Here is a 7,500-nt window from a genome sequence, read left to right as displayed (position 1 = left end):
ATATAATATATATATATATATATATATATATATATATATATGTATATAGCTGTGTGTGTGTATGTATGTTTATATATATGTATATACATATACATACTTACACACACACAGCTGTAGCTACTTTACAGTATCATTTCCCACCTTCCTGCAATAACATTTCTCTCAGTTTTGGGGAACTAACTGGTGGCTTCATTTTAAAAATGCATGACTTCTCTCCGATTGCCGAGCGTGTGTGTAACATATTTACTTCCTCAGAGGAGTCGTAACACAAAGTGATTCTAATGTGAATAATTCCGTTTGAAGGGAGTATTAGAAATCTCCAGAAACACGTGGATGAAAAATGAGATTTTGCAAGGATGGAAGAGGGAGTAGGAGGAGAAATGGGGGGGGGGGGGGGTTGGGGGGTCGGCTGCGATGTTGGGGAGGGGCCTGGGTAAAGAAAACCACCCTTGCGGTGATTTTGGTTAGCTTAGGATTTGCGGCTGAAACAGAATAAGAGATTAGGCATCACGCTGTGTTTCATATCCCGGGTTTTTCTGAGTTTTTCTGCATGTTATGGTTTTTTGTTCTTTTGGCTGTGAAGATTATGTGTACAAAAATTGGTATGTAATCTTATCTCTCTCCTCTCTCTCTCTCTCTCTCTCTCTCTCTCTCATTTTTTTGTCTGTGAAGCTTTTGTTTACAAAAATCAGTACGTAATCGTTGTTCTCTCTCTCTCTCTCTCTCTCTCTCTATCTCTCTCTCTCTCTCTCTCTCTCTGATCTTGTTAACTACTGATGAATCTTTTCAAGCCAGTGATTGTATTCTGATCCATGAAGAAATCAAAGAAAATATGTGAGGACGTATTTTACGTACTGTGTACTCATGTATAAGTATGAATAAAGGTAGAAGCCACGAAGAAAAGTGCAACAGTGGAGAGCTGCGAGATCTTTCGACTCTGGGTCCTTTACTTAGCAGTCTTCGTGGCTTCTACCTCTATTTATATATTCATCACGTTCCAAATTTTCGTGACTCAGTTATACACGTATAAGTATATGCTACTATGCATTTAGAAAATTTTAAGGGACAAGAATTACCTGTTGAATCGCACACGACTCAAGAGATCTTCTGAGCGTGGTTAAGAAACTCAGAATATTATAATAACCCGGTATAGTTCATAACACATGATTCATGGTATGTCGAGTTATTCCGGCAGCACGCGCTCTGCGGCATCCGTGTTCGTCAGTGAACCACCAGGAAGGTTTGTGGTTCGGCCGGCGGCGAGAGCTTTGATTAAGCGCTCTGCCTCTTCCTTCACCCGGTAGTCTCTCATGTCGTGTCGAATATTGTTTTCAGAGGTACGACGTCGCATGTTCATTTTTATGACTCGGAATGATAATTGGAAGAAGACGTTATTCTGTGAGAGAGGAATTCTTGCTTACCCGAGGAATTTGCTTTTGATTTATATTGTTACACCAGTTAATAATAATAATAATAATAATAATAATAATAATAATAATAATAATAATAATACTCCTAGAAACGGCGCACATAGTAAGAAAAGTGATGGACTCCTAAGGAGGCAGGGTGCAACCCGGAACCCCACACTATAAATACCACCCAGTCGAATTGGAGGACTCCGATAGAGCAAAAAAAGAAAAAAAATTATATATATATATATATATATTATATATATATATATATATATATATATAAAAGTTATTATTATTATTACACTGTTGAAGAGAATGACAGAATTAAGCGAATTGATTTTATATATATATTTTTTCTATTTTTCTTATCATCCACTACGATGGCTCAGCGATGTTTTCGAGTAAATGGCCAATATTCATATTGGGAATTTCTAAGAATTATAAAAATGCAAAGGGTGATCTTTAATTAAAACAGGATTCTGGTGTACTGTTATTAACAGCACAGGACCTCGGGTTCAGGTCAAGCAGGGGTCGTAATCAGTGCATAGAAAAAACAATATATAAAATCAACTCGCTCAATTCTGCCATTCTCTTAAACAGTATTTGCCTAAAAGAGGGTCTTTTACCAAAATATATTATTATTATTATTATTATTATTATTATTATTATTATTATTATTATTGATTATTATTATTATTATTATTATTATTATTATTATTATTATTATTATTTTATTATTATTATTATTATTTTATTATTATTATTAAGAAGAAGAAGAAGATAAGGGGTCATCTTCTTAATAATAATAATAATAATAAATAGAAATTCAAGCTTCCTGAGAATGTGGTGTTCATTTGAAAGAAGTAACAGAAAATAATAAGAAATACAAAGAGATTAGAAATACTGAAGTACATACATACGCATGCAGATAATAGAAAATACAGAATGAAGAGATATATTTTTAGTAAATAAAAAAGAAATGAACATATTTAGAGGTACATTCAATGTTAATTATGTTAATGAATGTTTATTATCTTATTATACACATTAAAATTTACTACAGTATAATTTTAAGGTAATTAGCGTCGTGGTATGCATTTGTCGAAGGACATTTCAAACGCCATCTACATTGAGGAGTGAGAGATGTGTATTTCTGGTGATAGAAGTTCGCTCTCGACGTGGTTCGGAAGTCATGTAAAAGCCGTTGGTCCCGTTGCTGAATAACCACTGGTTCCATGCAACGTAAAAGCACCAAACAAACAAACAAACGCCATGTATTTTAGGCTGTGCTCCTGCAGGATGTGAGTTGCATTTCCTTGATCTTGACGTCAAATCCCTTTGTTGGCAGTGCAGCCGAACCCATTGTTTCGTTGATTGATGGGCGTCCTACGATCCCGTTAGAAAGGGCAAAAAAACTCATACGTGTGCGGCGCATTTTATGTTTCGAATGCAAATCCCGATTGGGAGTTGTTTTGGCGTTTTCCGGTTGTTAATTCTAGAAATAGGCAGTGCTGGGTTTTCGTTTTATTACTGCAAAGATTGACTGTCTGGCTTTTCATATGGTCGTGTTTTCGAATGCATCTATTGTATTTGTATGGATTTAGCTGGGTGGCTCTATATTCATTTGTGTTAGTGCTTTGTTCATTACTTGTTGGGTCAAGAGAATTATCGTCGAGGATAATGATGTGCGGTATTTTTAGTTTCAGGAAGAACGGAAAGTCACGTGAATTGGACGAATTGCTTATATAGAACAGAGAGACTGTTGATATGAATAGATCACAGTCTTTCCTCTGCTTGGTTTCAAAAGCACGGCGATGCGTTTTGTGCCTCAATCTCGTAAGGTTATCAAAATATATATTTTTAAACTCGGGAGCTCGTAAAATTTTATCTTTATATTTATAGCTCGGCCAGCTTTTGCCTGAATGAATTTCGTGCTTACGGGACTAAATAGCAAACCATATTATATAAGAGTTTATTAATATTAAAGTTTTAGATCTTAAACTCGGGAGCTCATAACATTTTGCTGGAATATTTAGAGCTTGGCCACTGTTAATCGATTGAATTCAGTGTTTACAAGACAAAACAGTATACCATGATATAACAGTGGTTATTAATACTGACATCTTTATTAGCATTAGTATAGTTATTGTATGTTATTATCCAGTTAATGTACTTTGTATTGTTTACATAGTCTGTGGCTAAAGGTTATGCGTGCTCATCCTCATCCTCTCGTCCTTGAAAGAGTCAAGTTTTTCTCAGATTGCAGTTGCTTGATGAAAAAATGACATTGTCCTTGTATTCCCCATCCCTCTGATATTCCCACTTAAATCAGTACGCATTAGCTGTCATTCTTTTATTTGAACCAGAGGGACAATTCTCAGCATTCTCTAAATCGGGCTTATATTAAGAACCTAACTGCCCCCACCGTCATCTTGAGTAAATAAGGCATTCATCTTTATAAGGGTTAGATCAGAGCAAGTTTATTTCTCAGTTTTCATTCTTAGACTTGACGTTGGCGAATAATTTTCCCCCGCTGATATTATCGTATTTGGAGTAATGGGATACACAATCTCCTCATCTTATGCTTAGACCTATTCCTTCTTTTTCTATGTCTTTTGTTGAAGTCAGTAAGGTTCTTCATCTTGTCCTTTGAATTGAATAAGAAAGGATTCTTGACATTTTTGGCTAGAGCGAGGATCTTAGTTCTTCGAGTGTAACTCTAACACCTCTCCTTCAATTAATCCAGTTACAGTACAAATATCATCATCCTTTGATTAAGGAAGACGTTTCACTTCACATTATTGCTTGTAATCATCCTTGACCGAGAAACACTAATCCTCAAACTCTGAAAAGAAAGCCACATCCTCTCCCAAGAGACTAATTTGAGCCCCAAGTATTTATATTTTAAACGAATTATTTTAAGGTTATCAGTTGTTTTATTACTAAACCAGATGTAACATTAAATTAACACTAGATCATAAAGACAAGAACCTTTAGATGTCTGGTAGTTGAAAGAACTATTGGGTAGATTAATAGACTGATAGTATTTTCTGATACTTTGGGAGTACAAAAAATTCATTTGTATTACATCCTGTGCTGGAATATGTTTTCATTTATGATAAACAGTTTTAAAATTGTTTATCGGCCATTTGGAGTGGAATATTCATGGAGTTCTAGGTAGGGTATATCCACTTCATTTCCATAAGAAAATGTTTTGAAAGTGAAGCATTGTTCGCATACGCATAGATAAGGCCCCAGTTTTACTTTTATTTTTTTTTATTATGTAACGTACGGTTTTCGTACACAAATAAAACGTTAGTCAGAGCTCAGAGAGGTCACATCCCCCCCCCCACCACTCCCACCCACACACAATTTAATATTTTTTTCTTCAACTTAACATCACGAAACACTAGACCCTGACACTAGACCCTGTCAGAGATTCGTGTGGTGCGTGGTTTCGTGTCAGCCACCCCATTATCACGTCGAAACCTGGGTTCGAGTTGTATTGGTATGAACAATTGGTTGTTTTCGTCATTGGGTCCTCTGTACTTTGAATAATTGCCTTCAGGAAGGAAGTCTCGGCCTTAGAGCAAGTTGATAATTAAAGCTGTTGATTATATAATTTTGGTAAGATGTTTTTAGGTGTTTGAATATTGATTAAGATCTGGAAAGCTTTTATGTAAAGAATGGCCTTTTTTTTTTTTTTAATGAAAATCGTCCTTATGGTTAAGAGAGACATCTTACTACTAACTACTACTACTATTACTGATGATAATAATAATATAATAATTAATAATAATAATAATAATAATAATAATAATAATAATAATAATAATAATAATAATAATAATAATAAATACTATTTCAGCGCTTGGCCTTATACGGCTAGAAGGCAATAAGATGGCTGAAAATGTGCGCTTATTTATACAAGCACAAATATTAACGCGCATAATTCTGTATTCATGCCATGCATATTCTAGTCGCTACTATATCATTGCCTAATATATAAATAAATAGATAGAAAGGCGATGGATAGCACATACGCAAACGTAAACATAAGCACGGACTTCGATCATTTACGGTTCAGACTTCTCAGGGCGTATCCTCAGACATTATAAGAGCGTTAATGCGGATGCCGTGTAAACGCGGCATGTTTCGTTCTCTCGTTATACATTAAATCTGCATTCGGGCCTCGTATTCCCATCCGCTGCTCCCTGCTGCAAGCGCACGGACGCCGATAAGTATCAAAAGCGCGTCTGCGGCAACATAAAATGGATATGAAGCGTCCTGTCAGAGGAAGGCAACATATATTTAATCGTACGCAATGGAAGTATGATTTTATAAATACGTTTATAAAAACGGTAAGCGAAAGGATTCACGGACGAATGTGCAGAGAGGAAGGATTCTTGGCAAAGTATTTGACAGCTACGATACATCAATGCAGTTATGGGCTGCTATGAGAAGACAATGCTCTCGGGGGTGGTACCGTTATGTGGACATTACTCAAGGTTCTTTGCAGCGTCCATTCGGCCCCTTGCTGCAACTCTTTTCAATCCCTATGCTGTGGTTTATTCAAATATCTACCTTCCATCTTTTCACCTTCTCTTAACAGTCGTGTCATAGTGTAATTCCGAAGATTTCTTCTGGTTACACCTTTAAAACCTTTGTACTTTCAGTTTCCCTTTCAGCACTGTATGAACTCATAGGTCCCAGCGCTTGGCCTTTGGCCTAAATTTTATATTGCAATTCCAATTCCAATTACTTTTGGTAACAAAGTAGCTTTTGTAACGTTGTTCAGAAAAACAAAAAACAAACAAACTAATGTAGTCGAATATGGAGGGTGTAAATAAGCTATAAAATGTTCTTTTCTATTGAATGACATAAATTGCAAAATGACATAAATTGCAACATATGTTTTATCCTCTCGGCGGTATCAAAGCTCATGTTCCAGCTGATGTACAGATAAAAATGTTAGACTGAGAGCAATGCCGAAAATGTAATTTCTATTTTACTTTCTCATAACAGGAATGCATTCAAATATTTCTTTATTACAGTAAACAAGTAAAAAAAAAATGCGCTGAGGTTTCTTCGGTGCCATTGAGTTTTCTTTACAGCGTAAAATGCTGTTATGAAACTCTAGCCTCAGTAGTTTTTAAGATCTGAGGGCGGACTGAGAAAGTGCGGATGTAGCCATCTCAGTAGTTTTCTTTTACAGAAAACTGCAACCCCAAGCTTAATTAGTAGTGTTTTTCTGTAACAGGTATGAAGTTAGCACCGATGGTTTTGATATATGTCCGTCCAGTGATATATTATTGTATATATGCTCCCCGCCCTTCGCCTGATAGATTACCTTGTAGATCCTACCAGTTCATTAAAATATTTTGTAAATTAGGAATGGCACCAATGTGCTACCTGGAAGGGGGTAGTTTCAGTTGATTGGTTGCTGGCATGATAATTGTTTGCTTTGTCAGTTATTTATTTTTAATAGTTTTTTTATTTCATAATACAGTCTACAGAAAAAGTATTGTACAGCTGTCTATAATTTAACTGCATCAATTTAATGAGCAGTTTAAATAGGGTTTAAGTCTTGTCTGTAAAAGAACGTTAGAAATGTCGATTAAATGTTCCCAGAAACACTTGCTACATGTGTAATGGATCTCCGGTAGTGAAATGCGAAGTATAGTAAGCGTAGAGTTAAAATAAACTCTTGTCCATTCAACGGGAACTAAGGAAAATAAATGTACCAATTGCGACCGTTGTTTCGTTACAAAATTACGAAGTTGAAACTTTTTTATTCGTACTGCAGTGTTGCAGTATTTTAAATTTAATTATAAACAAGCCACTGAAAGAGTACCTTGCTCTTCTAGATTCTAGATTCTTGTTGGTAAATTAAATGGCATTATTTAAGAGTAATGAGTTGTTTAGATTATAATTGAACCTGGAATAATTTCATTGTTGGCTCTTCTTTTATATACTTTTATATATACATATATTTTGTATAGCTATATATATATATATATAATATATATATATATATATATAGATAAATTTTAGGGAAGGTCTTATATATACACATTTTTGCAAACTG

The 7,500-nt window shown here is 35.1% G+C and overlaps 1 long non-coding RNA gene across 1 annotated transcript in view; it reads left to right on the top strand.

Annotated features, from left to right (window-relative positions):
• Positions 1-7,500, top strand: part of LOC135203801 (uncharacterized) — a 1,058,044-nt gene that overhangs the window by 330,190 nt on the left and 720,354 nt on the right. The gene's annotated exons all lie outside the window — the stretch shown is intronic.

The sequence above is a fragment of the Macrobrachium nipponense genome, chromosome 24 (assembly GCF_015104395.2).
Source record: "Macrobrachium nipponense isolate FS-2020 chromosome 24, ASM1510439v2, whole genome shotgun sequence".
In the NCBI taxonomy this organism is placed as follows: domain Eukaryota; kingdom Metazoa; phylum Arthropoda; class Malacostraca; order Decapoda; family Palaemonidae; genus Macrobrachium; species Macrobrachium nipponense.
The sequence above is the reverse complement of the archived record's forward strand: the minus strand, read 5'-3'. Positions and strand labels throughout refer to the sequence as shown.